The 21,386-nt window shown below is 39.9% G+C and overlaps 1 long non-coding RNA gene across 1 annotated transcript; it reads left to right on the forward strand.

Moving 5' to 3' along the window:
* The first annotated feature begins 4,972 nt into the window (after window positions 1-4,972).
* On the forward strand, window positions 4,973-18,649 carry LOC119856137. The gene is made up of 3 exons (XR_005293175.2): window positions 4,973-5,109; window positions 6,823-6,905; window positions 17,295-18,649. It is a non-coding gene; the product is annotated as an uncharacterized LOC119856137 (long non-coding RNA).
* Window positions 18,650-21,386: the final 2,737 nt, after the last annotated feature.

The raw sequence follows: 21,386 nt of genomic DNA on the forward strand, positions 1-21,386 counted from the left end.
TATAGAGAAGCCCTGGGAAATATGTCCTTTCCCAAGTGTGACTGACTATCTGGCTGGAGTTCCTACTATGGGAAAAGTTTGCAGCTATCAGCACTTGTGATGAGGTCAAAATTCAGGGGCATCAACAGGATTCTGTGCTAGCATCCATGTGTATTACTGCCTCTCTATGCTTACGATACAGCCTGTTCTGTTCTGACTACATCTGTCTATGGACTATATGTAAGCCCCTTCATTTTCAGTTTAAACTGATTTTTACCGAAAAATTCGAGGGTTTTACAAAAAGTATTATTCATTTTTTTTCTGATTTTCACCCTACTTTTGTATCATTCAAATATATAAAAAATAACTTGTTTTATTAGGAAAATATAATATATTGCATGAGTTATATGTATTACAATAATACATTAGTCTGTGTGTATATGCAAAGCTGCCTGTTGAAGTAAGGCTATGTATTAGTCTAGAAGATACACACAATGAACAAACAGGCATGCATGCAAGCTAGCTCTGAAGTGTGTGCGCATCTGAATGTACTGATGAATCTCAAACCAATCACATACACATTTCAAGCTGTTAGCAAGTAACAGTTTAAAGATTCGTCACACTAAAATGGGAAGAAAATGAAAATCTGTATCAGAATATGATTCAGAACACAAGGAAGTATTTGCAAAAAGAAAAGGAGTACTTGTGGCACCTTAGAGACTAACAAATTTATTAGAGCATAAGCTTTCATGAGCTACAGCTCACTTCATCGGATGAAAGCTTATGCTCTAATAAATTTTAGTCTCTAAGGTGCCACAAGTACTCCTTTTCTTTTTGCGAATACAGACTAACACGGCTGCTACTCTGAAAGGAAGTATTTGAAAGTTTTAAAAAATAAAAAGAGGAGAAAAGGATAAAGTTGAGTGTATGCACTACAAATGGTGTGGCCCAATTATTAAATGTAAATATTTACAGGCTAATCATTCTAAGTCTATAACAGTAAACTATTCAAATGAAAAGTTTAATTAGGGGTTTAGAGATGTATTGTTTTCTTAAATTCAGAGGTGGCATGGTGTTTTGAGTTCTGTTTTAGTTTGCAGCAAACCACATTGATTAACAGAATTCGAAGCATTAATCTATTGAATACATTTCCCCCCGTCTTTCCATCCACCAAAACAAACCCTGATATTTACCCTGAAAAATTATTAATAGTTTTTTTTGCACTAATTTTGACCTGTTTTTGTTGTGGTAATAAACACTGATACATTCCCGAGAAAAATTAAATAAAATAAATAGTGAAAATGAAGGGCCCTAACTACATGCAAACACTCGAGATAAGACTCTCAAAAAACTGCACATCTCACCCTCTCTTCCCCGGCGCACTTCTAGACTGCATATACGCCTCCCTGCCCTATTTCAGACAATGAACTAGTCATCCTTGTGCTTTGTTTTCCTCTCCCTCCTGTGCAGTTTACTGTTTGCTACACTGTGGGGTGGTCGATTTGTGTGATGCTATGTACTAAAAGGGAAGGCAATATAAGATTCTTACTTCTAACGCTCCAGCACATTGTTTGTAAGAAGGTGTGAATTTATGGTAAAAATGTAATTGTAAATACTTGTTTACCTGTTGTTTGCAGTTCCTGGTCTCCATTTTGAATTCCATGTGGTAGCATGTGTGTATGTTGGGGGGTGACAACAAGATATGGCATGCATTCCTCCATTAGCAGACACATGCTGCTACCCATGGCTTGTAATAAAATTTGCATTGGGTCATAAACCAAAAATTCCTCCTATTTGTTTAAGAACAACAGACATGGAGCCAATCATTTACCAGGCTCTGAAGTTACTTCTTCCCCTTCTGTTTCTGCTGCTGGTTCCACAGTGGGCTGCCCCTGTGGGGCATCATCAAGCAGCTCTATTAAGTATGGACTCAAGACATGGTGTGGCTGCTCTGTCAGCAAAGCCAGTGTGAGCACAAGATTCACTTCACTAGCCTGATCTGGCAGCTGCTGGCTCCCTTCTAGTGCTATGCTAGAATGAGGGATCAGAAGATCTATCCCAGCTGATCAGTCTATTGTGAACTGCTGGGGGCTCAGTGCAGAATCCAGCACTTGGTCAAAGGTCTCATAAAAGGGGCAGGATGACAGGGAGTTGTCAGAGGTGCAGTTCTCATTCTCAGCTTTCCTGTAGTCACTTTTGATCCACTCACTCTGTTTCCTGCTCTGGTCACCATTTTGGTGAACCCCAATACTGCCAGCATGGTATGCATGGTCATAAATCTCTTGCTTGCCTTGCACCAGAGATTTACCAAAACCTAACTGGGGTTCCAAGACTAGATAACAGCATGTTTGGCAAAGGATAACTTCTTGTCACTGGCCGTAGTATATGCAGGAGATGGCTCATTCTGTTTGCAGTTCAGCAGTCAGAATAAAATGGGAGGGTTAAATGCTGAGCAGCTGTACTTGAACCTGGCAGGTTGCTTCTGTTTCCTGGAAGTCGATTGGCTAGTGCTGGGGTAGAAAGGCCAAGTAACTCTGGCCCATGGGATTGTGGGATAGTTTGGGCCGACTCTCAGGACATGAGTCTTGGGATCTAGGTCCAAGTTGTGTCCATGCTTCAAAATGATACAGTTTTGACCCGAGTCCCCATGGGAGTTGGGCTCAGACCCAGTTCCCTATGCTGGGTTCTAGGGCTTGGGTCCTGAGGATTTACTGTCCTGAGTCAAACAGATTTGTGTGAAGATGGAAGGGGAGTTTGGGCTTGAGCTGGAGTCAGAGTCTGAGCTTACATTGCAGTGTCAACATACTCTCAGTATCTTTATCAACCTCTGGCTTACGTAGATAGGTTAGCTTGCTTAGATTCACCAGCTGTATCAGTATTCTTCACTTCCAGTCCCATTTTTCAGTGCGACATTGCTTATTATTTTAATCCTAGCTCTTGCCAATTTAAAACTCCAAATGTTTTTATTTAATTTTCTACACTGGTTTCCAAAAGCAGTTAAAGTGGCTGATTATTTAACCTGCACTTGAAAGTTCTGGTGTCCTTTGGTAAGTAACTAATTGATGATGAACACAGTGATCAGATTCTGGTGTTTTGATGTTTCCCAACCATGGCTGAGATTATTACAAGAATTTTCAATGCAATTTATGGGAATTCCTAGTCAGTGTCAGTACAAACATTTTTATCAAGTTAGGCTGCAAGATTCTTAAAAGTGCAGGGCTCAAAATATTCAAAGGAACACTTTATAGTGAAGGTTGGAAAGACTCAACAAAATTTAGTTCAATATTTCATGCTTTTAAATACAAGAAGGTACAACTCATCTTACACTTAATAGCCATCATAAAGCAGTGTGCCATCAGATTGCTTTAGAATCAGAATGTTCTAATAAAATGTATAGCTAGATTTAAAGAGCTTCTCTCTGTTTGTGAAGCTTTGAAAGAATAGTGTGCTGTGCCACCAGTTATAAAAAGTATGCTGAGGTAAGTGAGCTACTCCATGATGAATCAAGGTCTTTAAGAAGCTTTTGAGACTGTTTTGAAGTCTTTGGTGTTAGACTAAGATTAAATAATCTATTCATGTTGGCATGAAATTATCCAACCTTGGGATTTATTAAAAACAAAAACACAATCCCACATGATATTCTGATAAGTAAGCTGGAGAAATCCGGGCTCGACAGAACTATCATTAAGTGGATACATAATTGGTTAAACAACAGCAAACAAAGAGTATTTATTTAATGCAATGATTGGAGAGAGGTCAGAAGTGGGGATCTGTTCTGGGTCCCGTTTTGTTTAATACCTTTTATTAATGACCTGGTTGTAGGTATAGAGATCATACTGATCAAGTCTGCAGATGACACAAAGCTAGGGGGAGTTGCCAGTACTTTGGAGGATAGAGCTAAAATTCAGAGGGATCTTGAAACATTGGAGAACTAGGCTATAGACAATGAAATTAAATTCAACAAAGGCAAATGTAAGGTGCTACACTTAGGAAAGAAAAACCAAATGCACACAGAATGGGGGAAAACTGGTGTGGCAGCAACACTGCTGAGAAGGATTTGGGAGTGGTGGTGGATCACAGCTGCAACGTGAATCAGCTATGTGATGCTGTTGCAAAAAAAGCAAATGCAATTTTAGGTTGCATTACAGAGGCATAGCATGCAAGTCACGGGAGTTGATAATACCGCTGTACTTTGGTGCTGCTTAGGCCTCAGCTGGAGTACCGTGTCCAATTCTGGTCACCAGTGTATAGAAAGTATGTAGAGAAACTGGAAAGGATCCAGAGGCAAGCGACAAAGATGATCAAAGGGATGGAATGCAAGCCATACGAGCAAAGGCTGAAGGAACAGGGTACATTTAGTTTGGAAAGGAGGAGATTAAGGTGGGTCTTCAGATACTTGAAAGGCTGCCCCCCAAAAAAGATGGAGAAAAGTTATTCTCTTTTGCCATAGAGGGCAGGACAAAAAGCAATGGGTTCAAACTACAGCATAGCAGATTCAGATTAAATCTCAGGAAAAACTTCCTAACTATAAGAACAGGCCAATTGAACAGACTGCCTCAGGTGGTCATGGAAGCTTCTTCACCGGAGGTTTTCAAAAGGAGGCTGGATAGTCATTTATCTTGGATGGTTTGGACACAACAAATCCTGCATCTTGGCAGGGGGTTAGGCTAGATGACCCTTGTGGTCCCTTCTAACCCCTATGGTTCTATGATTCTAGATAGTCTCCAACCAAGAAGATTAGTCTGCCTCCGTATGAGATGCAGGTCATCCCATTTGTACAGCCCCTTCTCCTACTGGAATATGGCTCAATGTTCTACAAAACCAAAACCTTCAGCTTCACACCAGCCACACAGGCCTGGGTTCACCTCCAATATTTTCTGGCTTCTGTAGCATGTGGAATCTCCGAGCAGATTAATGATTCCCTGGGGCAACCACAATACTTGCTTATATGGAAAAATAAAATTAGTAAAGTTAATGTGTTTTTAGCTTCTTTTAAGATGATTTACCAGTTGGAGGCCAGAAGGAGAGGCAATGTCGTGAGACTGTATGAACCCATCAGTGCTCTACAGACCACTGTTTGAGAACTGCTAAAATAGGAAGTGTGAAGATGTTAAGAGTTTATGCTACAAGGTAACTAGTTTGTAGTTAAATTCTACTCACATAAAGATGGGACATGAAAATTATGAGTAATTAATATATTCAGTGTGATAAATAAGGTTCAGTATGTTCAGCATCACAACAATTGTATCTTCACTTTTTAATTGAGTCGAAGAAACGAGGCACCTAAAAACCTCCTATTTTCTTTTTGATCATGAATAAGTATGCAAATATATACGTAGTTTGAAATTCTAATTAGATTAACAAGCATTGTTATGTAAAGAGGAATTAATTAAACACTAAATTAACTTTGTGCATACTGTATGACATGAGACTGTAGATTCCTCTTTCGATGATTAATGCAGAAATGAAATCAGATACACATTTACACAAAGAGACGTGATAATCTGAGAGTCTGGTATGATGGTGAGACAGTCAAATTAAATAACCCCAGTTCTTCTATTTAGCTGTGTGGGAGCTAATCCCTGATAAATATTTGGATGTGGTAGGGAAGCTAGCCCAGTGGGTAGGGCACTGGCATGAGTGCCAGGAACCCTGGGTTCTACTCCTGGCTCAGTCACTGACTTGTGAGACTCTGGATAACTTATGTTACCTCTTGCTTCCTCAGATTCCCACGTGTGTAGAATGGGAGTGACTATATCATTACGTATTTAAAAAGAAAAATTTAAAGTTTTGGAATCTATAAATGAAAAGTGGTATCCAGTAAACTCTGAAGTATAACTAGGGATTCCGTTTTTCAGGCTTATTAATTTCATTGGGGGTGTGGTTATTCTTAGCAATTTTTGAGTTCTATTTAGATGCCCAAAAATCAGGATTTAATGAGCACTCTCTTTGTAATGTTCCCTAGTGTGCTTTAATGTAGTACTGTTTCAAATAGCACTGCGTTAGAGTGCACTAGGGAACCTTTAGTGCGCACCCTCAGAGTCTACGTGGACCAATTCATTTGCAACGTTAGTGAGTTTTAGAAATCCCACTTCTGTAGTGTGCTCTGTGTAGATCAACTCAGAGTACATCTACATGGGGATAAAAGCCCTGAAGCATAGCCGCAGCTGGCCTTGGGCCAACTGGCTTGGACTTGTGGGGCTCGGGCTGTAAGGTTAAAAATTGCTCAGTAGATGTTCTGGCTTAGGCTCCTGCCGTGCCCTTGGAGGGTCCCAGGGGGTGAGGCTCCAGCCCATGCCTGAATGTCTACATAGCAATTTTTCAACCCTGGAGCCTGAGTCAGTTGACCTGGGCTAACTGTGGGTTTTTTTAATCCCTGTGTAAACATAACCATAGATACAACTATTTCTGGTGTTTATTGGATCAATATTGATTTTATTTTTTTGTATCCAGAGTTTTCCAAGTACTTATTGTTTAAAACAAAAAAATCAGAATCCTTAAGTATAATCTTTACAATATTTAATATGAAAATATATCTTAATACAGTACTGTATATAATCACTTTCTGAAATTTAATCTTGACGACATTAGCTACTTGGTAGACATATTTGGCAAATTCAATGCACTGAACCTAACACTTTAAAGTAGGAATACAAATACATTAGATATAAAAGAGAAAAGGGGGGAATTCAGGAAGAAACTTTGTCTTTGGAGATACTACATTGAAAAGGGAGTTACTGAGATGTTTCAAGTGTTACCAGACTTTTTAAAAGAACAGAGTTAAAGCAATCAAAATACTATTAAAAAGCAAATATGCCTGGATTGTATTTCCATTTTTCTTAGTATTTTCCTGGAGTTGAACATTAATGACTCCAACTGATTGGATTTAAAGCCTATTCTTGGTAACAGCTGACTTCATTCCAACTGTAAGTATCTCGCCTCAGAAAAATCTCTTAAAATTGTCAAGTGATCACATGCTGAAAACCAGGTTTCTAATAAACTAGGAATTTTGAATTTTTGTTAAAGGAGAGTATAAAGCATTCATTGATGAAGCTATGAAAGTACTGCTTCCATTTTCTTCCACTGAGAGGGCAGTTTTCAGCAATGATTTCTGTAAAAAAAAGACATAGAAATGATTTAATCATGGAAAATAACTTATATCTGGCCCTATCACAGATTCAACCAACATTGTGTAACTATGCAGTTCAAAACAGGCTTATTCTTCTCACCCAAATCTTAGATTGTGGCTGAACACACCAGAAAAAAATCCATATTTTCAAATTATAGTTTTAAAAACCCAGATTAGATCAGATTATATAATTTTTAAAAAGTATATAATTGAATAAAGTTGCGATATCATGCAAACACTAGGGCCTGAACTCTTGAAACTAGTGTTCTGAGTCAGTAAATATTTGGTTGTGGGGAGCCACACAGTTTTAAAATATCTTTAAGGGAGCTGCAGTACTAAAAAATTTGGGAACCATGGCCCTATGCTACCCTGTATTTAATGTAAGGAGTTTGTAGGGAATGCCAACTTGCTTTGTCTCTCAGATTTGGCCAGGCTATTCCTTTCTAGCCACTTCCCAGACTGCTGTGAGGGGATGTATCTGGAGCCTGACCAAACTGTAGCACTGTTTTCTTCCCTGGGTGTATTTGGCACATTTTCTGGGCACTGAATCTGTCTGCTCCCCTTTTTCATAAATGTAACTTCAACTAATTTCTTTAGATACCCACAACCAGCTCTGACCCCCCAAGATACCCTGGTTAGTTAAACAGACCTTGTCCTGGACCTCTGTACCAAAGGTGTGAAGCTTCTGGTTTAATGGTTTAACTTTCTCATGCAGTAGTTGGGAAGCAATTAATACATATATAAAGAGACTTTGCCCAGAGTCTAAAACAATTTGCTCTTTTACTTAATCATGTAAAGTATAGGAGAATACGGATCATATAAAACAATAAATACTACATACTCTTCCCCACTCTAGCTCACCTTCCCATGACAGTCCCTAGGGACCATCTGTGTCATGGATGGCAGGCAGGCACGGTGTCACCTGCCTTCTATGGGTTGTTATATCTGTGTGGTTTCTCCCTCATAGAGCTCTTTTCCCAGCTTGTGTGACCTTGCTCTCTCTGCCCCATGCTTTCTCTTTCTATCTCCCTCTCTTCCTGTGTGGCTCACTGTTTAAATCTCCCTGGCTTCTTTTATTCTCTCCTTTGGGTGACTTTCCACTGCTCCTACCTTTTACCCTTTTTCCAGAAGGGTAAGATAATATTGGTTTTCCAAGGGTGCAAATGCTTTTTAGCATAACTTTAGTGTGGTTAAAGTATCATTGTTAACCTTAAATATTCCCCATTATCCCTCTTTGGTGTGTCCTTACTACAGGACCTGTCAGCAATGTTGGAGCCAAATACACTTAGGCACTCATGATACAGCAGTTTTTTATATACAATTTCACAATGTCTACCACAGTTCAAAAGATGTACAGACAGAGCCCCAGTTCATCACGCTGTTAATAAAGACTTTCCACCATAGCCAGACTTGCATCGCACTATTCCCCTTATTTCCCCAGAAAAACTTAGCACAAACAGCATTTTATAATCCAAAATGAGAGAGGACCCACAGACTTCTGAAGCTCCTAGAGACCTACTAGACTGCCAATCTAATTATTATGGAAGATGCTCAGATACTTTAGGCAGCAGTACAAATCACTCAGATAGAATGCTTTAGCAATATTATTTAGCTACCAGGGAAACTAAACATTTTTAAAGGTGTGACCTCTGTTCATCAAATCTTGTTTTTCTCTGTCTGGGTATTCTGTTATGAATGCAATTACTTTCCCTGATCTCCAGTACTGTTACAAAATAACTGAAGTAATCCTCACCAGTCATTTTATGGAGCCCTGATAATGAGCTTCTTCAAAGTTTTTACTGAATTAAAAATTCAGACAGAATCAAATAGTGAAATAAGCAAGCAAAACCATAGAGTGATTGACCATAATCACTTCAGAAGGTTAAGATTAATACCATAGCAGAATCACTGTCTGCTGGAGCATAATCTGGTCTGTGTATGAAAACACCTAGCTTTTTCCAGTATTTTACATACTATGTTTTTTTTATTTAAAAACTCAGCAAATCAGAAAATTTAACCAAAAATTCACAAGTAGACACACCTAAGCTTGGAATGATGAAAAACAGAATATTTTTTAGTCACTTCCATCCTGCTCTTGTTTGGTACTGTTTAAATTAGCAAGTCATTTTTAGTTCTATGATTTTGCCAACAGGTGGTGATAATTTCTCACAATTGTACTCACTGATTGTTGGCATTTCTTCTTTGTAATTTGAAAATGCTGCTACTTTACAGCTGCTTCATTCTTTGAATAAGTCTTAACATAGATAGAAAGATAATTTTTATGTGGTTCCCATTATCATAATATCTGAATATTTTGCAATCTTTAACATATTTATCCTCACACCATCTCTGTGAGATAGAGAAGGATTATTATCCCCATTTTACAGATGGGAAACTGAGGCACAGAGAGACTATGTGACTTGTCCAAGGTCACATGTGAAATCTGGTGGAGAAGGCAATTGGACTAGGTCTCCCAAGTCCTAGACTAGTGCCCTAACCATTGGACATCCTTCTCCTTTTGGAGAGTAAGAAACTGACCATGCAAAAATCAGAACTCAGTATGGATTCCTACCTTTTAAAAGTTTGATGGTGGGTAGCTCTGGGGATTTGAGCTGGCCTATTCCATTATAAAGATGGGTGCAACTTGCAAATTTGGATCCAACTCTGGGTTCCTGTTTTTGAACAGCTCCAAAGATGAAGAATATTTTTGGGGGGCCTGTCACTGATTCTGGAAGCTACTTTTAAGAAAAAAGGGAAAATTGTGTTTCAAGGCAAGGTTCCTTCAGTCATCTGGGCTTAGTTGTTTATTCTATAATGAAGCTCTCTCCGATTTTGTAACTGTTTTTCCACCATGCTGAGAACAGCCCTTCTGTATATACACATCTTTCAAAAAACAGCCTTATGTATCAGAAAAGTGGCAAAGAGCATTCAGAAATAGCCATGGGAAATCTAGGGTTGCCAACTTTCTAATGGCACAAAACTGAACACTCCCCCCCTTTCCCTGAGGTCCTGCCCCTTCTCCAAAGCCCCACCCCCACTTGATCCATCCCCCCTCCCTCCATTGCTCACTCTCCACCACTCACTCATTTTCACTGGGCTGGGGCAGCGGATTGGGGCTCTGGCTGGGGGTGTGGGCTCTGGGGTGGGGCCATGGATGAGGGGTTTGGGGTGTGGGAGAGGGCTCCGGGCTGGGGCAGGGTGTTAAGGTGCAGGGGGCGTATAGGCTCTGGGCTGGGGATGTGGCCTCTGAGTGGGGACAGGGATGAGGGGCTTGGGGTGCAGGAGGGGGCTCAGTGCAGGACCAGGGGTTTGGAGGCAGTGTGGGGGTGTGGCTTCCAGGAGGGAGTTTGGGTGCAGGGGGGGCCGGACTCCAGGCTGGTGCAGGGGGTGGGATGCGGGAGCAGGTGCAGGGTTTCAGCAGCGCTTACCACAGCTCCCAGGAAGCAGCTGCCAGGTCCCTGAAGCTCGTAGGCACATGAGCTGTAAGGGAGGCTCTGTGTGCTGCCATTGTGCCCACAGGTGCTGCCCCTGCAGCTCCCATTGGTCATGGTTCCCGGCCAATGGGAGCTGCAGAGCTGGCTTTCAGGGCGGGGCTGCGTGTGGAGCCTCTCTGGCCATCACCCATGCACCTAGGGGCCACAGGGACCTGGCAGTCACTTCCAGGAGTCACAAGGAGTCAGGGCAGGCAGGCAGGCAGCCTGCCTTAGCCCCGGGCCCCTGCTGCGCTGCTGCTTGTACTTTTAATGGCTTGGTTGGCAGTGCCAACCAGAGCTGCTGGGGTCCCTTTTCGACTGGGCATTGCAGTAAAAAAACAGACACCTGGCAACCCTAGTGAAATCTCACTGACCTTTTTTTTCACATTACTACTTACCTATTAATTTTGTGTAAATATTAGGTACTAAATTGCCTACTTATAATCTAGCATTTATTTAGGAAATACAAAGATAATTTCTATTTTGTTGGTGGCTTTAAAGAGATCAATATTAATTTCACTATCATTTAACATCATAATAGGTTTGATCATATCAGTGTAAACAATTAGCAAAAAAATAGTAAATTACATGGTAGACCCAGTTGCAAAAATGCATTACAGGATACCTTATACTAACTGCGCTAGACAATTCTCAGCATTCATTTGCTTCACTTAGAAGTAAAGTCTCATACAATCTCTTACATATTAAAATGGTTGGCCCCCACAGCTCCCATTGAATTCAACTGATCTATAGGTGAGCCCTTTTGATAAGAAATTCCTAAATATAAGGTTGAAAAAAAATATTGAAGTGCTATTGTTTCTCCTTTTTTGTAGCCTGGATACTTCGGTGTCAATGTGCAGGCTCCCTCACCATTTTCTTTTAAATGTATAAGTAAAGGGAGAATTTGTAGGTAAAACTTATCTTAGAGGCTGCAGAGTTTTCATTCCCTCCATTCAAGACCTCCTTTCTCATCTAGTTAATATCATTCAGCACAGGTTTTTTTTCTCTCCAAAAGGGAAAGTCTTTTGGAAAATAACCATCCTGTAGAGATAGCAGTAAGTTGTTGCACTATGAGTGGAAGTGAGGAAAAAGCTGTTCTAAGGCATGAATAAACCATGTTCCTTAACAGAATGAAAAGGTTGTGTTGGGAGAGTTTTGCCCAAATATTTGATCCTCTGTCTTTGTTTTGAAAACTCCTTGATATTAAGGTATAAAAAATATCTAATTATAGGTATGTCAGACTATCTCCCATCAACCTCTAATCTCCAGAGTACGTTTGAGCTTTATCTCCCTTTTTTTTTAATTTTTCAAGCAGGAGCAGTGAAAAAAGGGTGATTGGCATAAGCACTTATTACACCACTCCTAAATTGAACACTGCAAATATTGCATTCTCATTCTTTACTTGTTTCAGAGGCGCTAGGCCAGTAACCTCTGAAGGAGTGATGTGAGCATTTAACATTGCCCTTTAAAAACATTTCTTTCTTTGGCCAGCAGGAGCTGATGATGTACCACTTTGATGTGCTGGAGTATTTTCAGCTCAAAGTCTGTGTTAGTCTTGGATCAGCTGTGAAGCTGGATGCAACCTTTTAAATAATAACCTATGCTTTTCCCCCCTCTAATCATGATAAGGAGAAAAATCCAAGAAATACAAAACTGCTTTTAAAGTCATTGAAAGTGCATTGCCTCCAGAGGTCTAGAACAAGCATCTTTAATCTCACATGTGTTACATCTGCTTTTGGTAGCCAAAATTTACATTTAAATGAAAAAGATGAAAAAAGCATAGGGATCATATACTTAAATATATACTTTAATAAGGGTATGATGCACATGAACGGTGGCGAGAATAATCTTTATTTTCTGGCACAGTCGTATGACACAGAGGGTATCTGTGTTTTATAATCCTTACCTATCATGTGACAAGAGTTAATAGTGACTGCTTACTGCAGCTACTGTTACACACATTTAATTAATGGAGGAAACTGAGCAAATCGAAACAGTCAAAAGAAGTTTAAAATATTGTACAGTTATCTACTTCTCTTTTGCTATAATCACTGTTACTAAGAAGACTACAATTTCCATAGCTAACTATATAGCAGAATTGGGGAAAAACCAAACCAACAGTTAAGTTTTGCCATCTGTCTTTTGAAGGTAGGTACAAAGCATTTTCATGCACAATAATAACAATAAATTTACCAGATAGGCACATATTTTTTACCGTTTGATATATTCTTTTTATTTCAGCCTATAATTTTGAAACTTTTGTGTGGCAGCCTTTTCATACTCAGCCGAGACATTTTTTTTTCTCTCATAAAGTACTGCATTCAAATCCTGAAAGAAGCTGACTCATTTCAGAATGCACTGCAGTTATTTTCCATGTCCCGACCTCCTTTCAACTGAATATTTTAGAAGCCACTAGGGCTGCATCTTTCTTTGTCATGTTAATCTTGGTTATGAATCTGATTTGCATATAGGTTTGGATTGTCAACTACTCTGTTAGCACTTTATTAATGTATTTCCATTCCTTTATATAAAGGAGAAAATCAAAAACAGAAAAAGTGCATTCATCTTCTTACTTACAGGATAATATTTTAAAACCAGATTAGTGTTTTAAATCCCAGTGGAAATCAGAAGTGAGGCAAAATGAAGTTCCTGGCCATCGGTGTGCCAAATAGGGCAATGTAAGCTTCTCTGCTCAGCAAGTTTTCCTTCTTCCTTCAGTTTTATTAAATTCTCCGGGCCCATGGGTCTATGGATAGTGTAATTAAATTCAGATAAGAAAAAACACAGCATTTTACACACATCCATTCACTTCACCTTTTAATGTGTAATTCTCTCTGCAAAGTGAGAGCAAGCCCTGAACCATGATGGCCTCATCTGATGGAGACGGCATCGTAATGAAGGCTGATTTCCAATGGCATTTGGTGAGGCCTGTTAGAGCATTCTATATCTGATATTTGCTTTGTGCTTTCATTTATGCCAGGATCCACGGCAAAACTGACCTTTGTTTTAAAACTTGGCCCAGTCTATCTTATTGACTTTGTCTCTCTATGATCCTCCACCACAGAGATGTCTAGCATTGTCCTCTTCTCTGTCCCGTCTCCAAGTCTCAACATTTTTGTAACCACCCTCTTTTCCTCTGTAGTGCCTAACAGAACAGCCTTCCTATATTCCTCCACTACATCAACGATGCGTTTAAATCTAATCTGAAGATGCATCTTTTCTTCCCTGTCTCTACTTCTTAATATCTCTCTCTTAATGTTACCATGCTGTTATGGAGCAGCTCCATAGTTGCAAAGGTTTTTGCTCACACCTATCTCAAATATGACTTGGGCTAAATCCTTCACACACTGATCCCAAATGAAAGCTGGTGCATCTGCCTCATTTAATCTTTTTTTTTTTTTTTTGCAATAATTCTTAGTAAGTTCCCTATGAATTTTATAACCACTTGATATTTGCTGGGCCTTCGTAAGCTTTGTGTTAATTGCCTTAGAGCTTCTAAATTCTGTGTTAATATCCTGTAATTTTATATTTATAGATTTTTTTTCTGTACTGAATGCTATGAATCTTAGTCTACAGGTATTGTCTAACCAAACTTACAAAATGACTCTGTAAACCATATAAACATTCTTCTGTGCATACCAATACAGAGATGACTAGATTTGCAAGCTTTATTTGTAGAGTTTGATCCTTCAGAGGTGTATAGACCCACCTCTGTACGTGAAGTAGCCAATATTTCTCTGCTCCTGTTTTAGCACAGAAACCACAACTTCACCCCTTCAGTATTAACATACCATAGTTATGTCATTTATTTGTATGAAAAATAACTGAATCATAGAAAAGTAGGGCTGAAAGGGACCTCAAGAGGCCATCACCAAGTAAACCTGCCTGTGACATAGTAAAGGGCTACGATCTGGTCCCTTGTAAACAAAGGGTTTGCTCCCAGTGCACAGGTGGCTATTTGGGAGGTAGAAGGGTGAAAATAACTTAGGGGAATTAGAATCCACTCACAAAGGCTGGGGGCTTGGATTGGACCCCTTTCACAATAGCGTCCTTTATTTTCCTATGAAATATGAACAGTTGAGGAAGAAACCTTTGCTGATGGACTTGTTTTCTGCTGACTCATTCACTGGCTGGAATGACGCATTACATTTTGTAATACTTTGTTACACAAGAGGTCAACTTAGATGATCACAATGGTCCTTTCTGGTCTTAAAAAAAATCTATTAATAGATTTAAATAGTGATGAAATAGAGATGAAAATAGTCGTTGTTAAAAATCAGTGGTAGAAAAGCACTCCACCATCACTGTCACTGATCTGAGTCTCATGGAACTATAACAGTGAAATATGATTAAGCAGTGATGGGGAAAAAACAATTAGCTCTGCCATAATACTCTGGAACATGTAACTATCATTTAAATCATTTAGAGCATGCAGGTAAAGCATAACACCTAGTCCAGCATATAAATTATGCCTATTGACTATTATTCAGATTAGTCCAGGTCACTAAAAATATTGTGGCAAACTTGTGGTCTCTTATCTCGGTTGAAGTGTTGGCAGTACAAATTCTATGTACACAAAGTCAGTCTAATTGTAGATTGGAGCTACATAATAGGATCGTCCCAGAATATGAGTGCATTGTGTGTATGTGCCAATTTGCTTTGTACTAAAACAAGTAATTATCTTCTCATGAGTTGGAAATAATTCTAGTGTTTCATGTAGCAGCAGCAATAATACTAAGCATTTTACAGTTTAAGTTATATACAAATATTAGCTAATTAAACCATACAATCCTTGTGAGGTAGCAGAAGAGTAAACTGAGGCAAAGTAGTAAAGTGACTTTGCTTAAGGTCACCCAGAGGCAGTTGCAGGGCTTGAAGTAGAACTCAGGACTTCCTTCCGTCCAAGCCTGTGCTTATTTCTTCAGACCTTGCTGCTTTGCTGTAGGTCTTGAGAAATGTCTTAGGCCAGGTCTATGTAATCAGGTTTTGCCAGCAAAATTTGCCTGTTGGGGGCACAGATTTGCATGTGTCCACATTCAAATTTAATTCCAGCAGGTAAAATCCAGAATTTCTGTCACCAAAATAAAACCACCTCCTTGAGTGATATAAGTCCTCTGCCAACATATTTCTGATAGCAAAATGCAAGTGTAGGTGCTGCATTATCTGTGCTGTTAAAAACACTCCTCCAGCAACAATCCCACAATACCCTGTGCCGATGACAGCATCCACTCAGGTCACAATTTTAAACTCCACTACAGGGATAACCATGACTGGAAGCTTGCCCCCCCCCCCATAAAATCCCCAGTGTTTTGAAAATGCCCTTTTTCCTGGGAGCCTGACTTTGCGAGTACACCTATTAACCTACCTCTGTGAGCTGAGAGGCATGGCTCAGTACAAATGTAAAGCTGCAATTAAACTTTGTGCGCTTGCCTGGACCAGGAAAAAAAGTCCTGGATTTTCTTGGCCTGTGGGGGAAAAGGGCAGTACAAGCTCTCCTGTGAGACAACCACAGGAACAAAGGTGTCTGTATAGACATTACAGAGGAGGGTAGGTTATGACAGGGACTAGAAGCAATGCTAGGTAAAGGGGGAGGAGCTGCAGTAGTCATTACAGTAGGTGAGGGACTCTGACAGAAAATCTGACCATCCCACAGACCTGCTGTTTCTATGGTGAGTTCCATACCATACTTGTGATGTACCCACTGTCACATTTGAGGTGGTAGTGGTGTCCCCATCAAGAACCACAGAATGGATGGAAAGAAACTCCCATGCTTCAGCAACAATGAGCTTGTTAAGGAGGGAGATACAGACCATGGGGAGCGAGGAGCTCTTCAATACTGGATATACCTAACCAACACCCAGATGAGCATAGAGACAAGCCCATTGAGTAGGGTTGCCAATTTTGGTTCGATGTATTCCTGGAGATTTCATCACAAAATTAATCTTTAATTCCTGGAGAGTCCAGGCCAATCCTGGAGGGCTGGCAAGACTCCCACTGAGGAAAGGGAAGGAACCTTCTGCCCCAGCCCTGATCACCCTCCTGTCCTCTGAACCCCTCGATCCCATCCCAGAGCACCCTCCTGCATCCCAAACCCAGCCCAGAGCACCCTCCTGCACCCCATCCAGAGCCCTAGCTCCCCGCAGCACCCCAACCCCTCTCAGTCCCACCTAGAGCATCCTTTTGCACCTCAAAACCCTCATTCCCAGCCCCACCCCAGAGTCTGCACCCCCAGACAGAGCCATCACTCCCCCCTGCACCCCAACTGCTGCCCCATCCTGGAGCCCCCTCCTGCACTCGAAATCCCTCATCCCTGGCCCCACATCAGAGTCCTCATCCCTCTGCACCCCAACTCCCTGCCCCAGCCTGGAGCCCCTTCCTGCACCCTGAACTCCTTATTTCTGGAGCCTGCATGCCCAACAGAAGAGAAGGGGCAGGGCCTTGGAGGAGGGGTGAGGCAGAGGGTGGGGCAAGCGTGTTCAGTTTTGTGAGAGTAGAAAGTTGGCAACCCTAACCCCATGGCTAAAGGATTTCAGCAGCAGTCCCATGCTATTCACCATATCTGGAGCTGTAGAGTGGTCCCAAAGCAGGCTGTCCCAAAGCAAGTCTGACTCTATGCATATTTTTAGAAAGATCTTTATGGGAAAAAATTTAGCGAGTTTTGAGACTTATATTTTCCTTTTCCTTTCCAATACCTCTGTGTTTTTGTTTATCAGTGTCCTTAACTGGGGGATCCTAGAGAGCTGCCCCCTCAACACCTGCTGAAAGACTGACCTTGATCAGGAGAAGAAAGACATGTTTTCAGAACTTCTCCAGTTCTCAGAGACTGCTGACCTGGAGAATAGGGCTTGGAGGGACCTCATGCTGGAGAGAAGGCTGAGTGACCAGGATTGGAAGGACCACATGCTTGAGGAATGGCAGAAGGACTTAGAAGTGCACTGAGATGTGCATGATGACATTATGTAGCTCCTCAAGCAATACAAACAGATTTTGCACAGTATTATGGAGCAAAGTGCCCCAAACCTCTTCCCAGCAGCCATTGCGCTCCATCGACCATTCAGTGTTCACAGGAATGTACAGCACCCCTTTTCCCCAGCAAGGTGTAAGAATAGACTTCTGTCTTATCCTTACCATCCCACGCCAGTGAAAAACAAGGAGAACGGTTATGACTAAATATTCACTGACTTGTGATTTATGCAAGATCAATCAGCAAGTACATTGCTCTTTGTTTTTTTTTAAATAAGTATAGGGACGGTTTAATAAATGCTGATAAGTCTCAGCTTGTGGGTAATTAGTTTGTTTTTCATTACCACTCAATACAATTTTGTTTTCAAAAAAATCAAGATCTATTTACTGGGTCTAACAAAAGAGAAATGTAGCAGCCCAAATCATCACTCCTCCCACCAAATTCATAAAAGGAGCTAAAATCCATATTCAAGTCAAGTTCCCAAAGAAGTACACAAAAGCAAGATACTGCACTATTATGGCACAGTGTTAAAATAGTCCTTTTAAGCCTTTCTTCGCTCCTTGATGAGCTCCTGAGATTGCCTTTGTGTCTGGCTGTTCGAAAGTAGCAGACAGTCTGACCACTTCACCCCTTCACTCTGCCAGGAACATTTTCCCTTTTGCTTCACAAATATTATGAAAACAAGTAGCAACGGGAATATTTACCTTGCTGAGATCTATCCTAGTGCTGAAGCATTGCCAGTATCCTTTCAATTACCAAATGCATACAATAGTCATTCTGCGCCTACTCAGGCTGTAGTTAAATCTTTCCTTGCTGGTGTCTACTATACGGTTTCATGAACCAGGAAAACAAAGGAAAGGCTGAGACCCCCCAGAATCTTTACTGGCATTTTAATGCCATCAATGTGAATGTGCCAGTCTAGGAAAAGTGTTCTATTGTCTCTTTTGGACAAGTCCAATATTCCTTAGAAGTGACCATCACATACTTCTGACCAGCCAATGTTAATTTCAATGAAACGTTCCTGGTGATCCATAAGTACATGCCTAACTATGGAGAAGTCAAGGGATGCTGGAACAATTTAGGCTCTCCCACCACATAAATGTTAAATGATAATTAGGGCTGTCGACTAATCGCAGTTAACTCACGCGATTAACTCAAGAAAATTAATCACGATTAATCGCAGTTTTAATCGCACTGTTAAACAATTGAATACCAATTGAAATTATTAAATATTTTGGATGTTTTTCTTCATGTTCATATATATTGTATTCTGTGTTATAATTGACATCAAAGTATATATTATTTTTATTACAAATATTTGCACTGTAAAAATGATACAAGAGATAGTATTTTTCAGTTAACCTCATAAAAGTACTATAGTGCAATCCTGGTCATGCAACTTACAAATGTAGTTTTTTTGTTACATAACTGCACTCAAAAACAAAACAATGTAAAACTTCAGAGCATAAAAGTCTACTTAGTCCTACTTCTTGTTCAGCCAATTGCTAAGACCAACAAGTTTGTTTACACTTACAGGAGATAATGCTACCCACTTCTTGTTTACAATGTCACCAGAAAGTGAGAACAGGCATTTGCATGGCACTTTTGTAGCCGGCATTGCAAGATATTTACATGCCAGATATGCTAAACATTTGTATGCCCCTTCATGCTTCGGCCACCATTCCAAAGACATGCTTCCATGCTGATGATGCTTATTAAAAAAAAATAATGCGTTAATTAAATTTGTGACTGAAGTCCTTGGGAGAGAATTGTATGTCCCTTGCTCTGTTTTACCTGCATTCTGCCATATATTTCATGTTATAGCAGTCTCGGATGATGATGCCCAGAACATGTTGTTCATTTTAAGAACATTTTCACTGCAGATTTGACAAAACACAAAGAAGGTACCAATGTGATATTTTTAAAGAGAGCTACAGCACTCAACCCAAAGTTTAAGAATCTGAAGTGCATTCCAAAATCTGAGAGGGACGAGGGGTGGAGAATGGTTTCAGAAGTCTTAAAAGAGCAACACTCTGATGCAGAAATTACAGAACCCAAACCACCAAAAAAGAAAATCAACCTTCTGCTGGTGGCATCTGACTCAGATGATGAAAATGAATATGTATTGGTCCTCACTGCTTTGGATTGTTATTGAGCAGACCCCATCATCAGCCTGGACGTATGTCCCCTGGAATGGTGGTTGAAGCATGAAAGGACATATGAATCTTTAGCGGATCTGGCACGTAAATATCTTGCGATGCCGGCTACAACAGTGCCATGAGAATGCCTGTTCTCACTTTCAGGTGACATTGTAAACAAGAAGTGGGCAGCATTATCTCCTGCAAATGTAAGCAAACTTCTTTGTTTGAACAAAAAGTAAGACTGAGTGGACTTGAAGGCTCAAAAATTTTACGTTTTTTTATTTTTGATTGCAGTATTTTTGTAATTCTACATAATTAATTCTACATGTAATTCTACATAATTCTACATCTGTAAGTTCAACTTCCATGATAAAGAGATTGCATTACAATACTTGTATTAGGTGAATTTAAAAATATTATTTCTTTTGTTTTCTTACAGTGCAAATACTTGTAATCAAAAATAAATATAAAGTGAACACTGTACACTTTGTATTGTTGTAATTGAAATCAATATATTTGAAAATTTAGAAAACACCCAAAATATTTAAATAAATGGTATTCTATTATTGTTTAACAGTGCGATTAATTGTGACTAATTTTTTTAATCATATGACAGCCCTAATGATGATATAATAAAATACATTCTTATGATTACAAAGTGCATGTCAAAGAATGAAGACATTGCACAGGATGAGAATGGCCACTTATCTCACACAATCTGCAACTCTGTAAAAAACAAAAAAAAACAAAAAACATTTAGGAATGTTAAAATCTTGGGAAGCAGTGAAGAGGCAATGGCAATTGTTCAAAAAAACAGAAGGACAGGTGTTATTAGAAACTGAAAGGATTTAAAAACATGTGCAGTGGAATTTAGTGTGGTATTTATGATGCATCTAAACTAGAACCGTACTGAATTAAGCAAGCTGCTCAAAGCTAACTCAGGTAATTAAAAAAAAAACCCAAAACCACAGCTCTTGATTTTTTTTGGTACTCTTTTGGGATTCTTTAACATTCAGTCTCTCACACCACAGGATACTTTTCAGGGGCGCCCCCCCCCAGCCATATATTCTTATTTTGTGATTTTAGAATAATTCCTCAGTCAATTGTGTATGTACAAAGTACCAGAATCAATTTCTCATGGCATAAAAGAGTACACATACTGGAAGCTATTAGCAGAGAAAAATCAAAATATATCCAGGACAACCAGTGGGTTCACTTTATTCTGAGCATAGTGGTGGTGATTAAATTAGTTTGGTTCCATGCCACCTCTTATTCAACATCTCCAGCTAGCAGTTAGAGAATTGCTGTGTCATTTCAGAAAGCTGTCACTCCCAGTGGATGCGCGTACAGCATTGGCTATCAGACATGATTATGAGTAGTTGCTTTACTTTTCCATCATTTACAACAATTAGGAGGGCAAACATTCTCAATACATTTATATAATTAATACCAGTTTCTTGCACAAAACTAAACACTTTCCTATGAAGGCCCTTATGGCTTTAATCAGCATGATGGAAGCCATTCTGCAAATGGACACTGACTGGATCAACTGTTATATTCACAGCTGTCCGAGGCTCTTCAACTGCACAGCTGCTGCAGGTGGAAACCCATTAAATTCTCATTTATGCTGGCATCTCACTAGACTCATTCAAAAAGTTCTATAGCTGGAAATAATTGCTCTCTTAAATGATAGCATTCAC

The sequence above is a fragment of the Dermochelys coriacea genome, chromosome 5, assembly GCF_009764565.3.
Source record: "Dermochelys coriacea isolate rDerCor1 chromosome 5, rDerCor1.pri.v4, whole genome shotgun sequence".
NCBI lineage: Eukaryota > Metazoa > Chordata > Testudines > Dermochelyidae > Dermochelys > Dermochelys coriacea.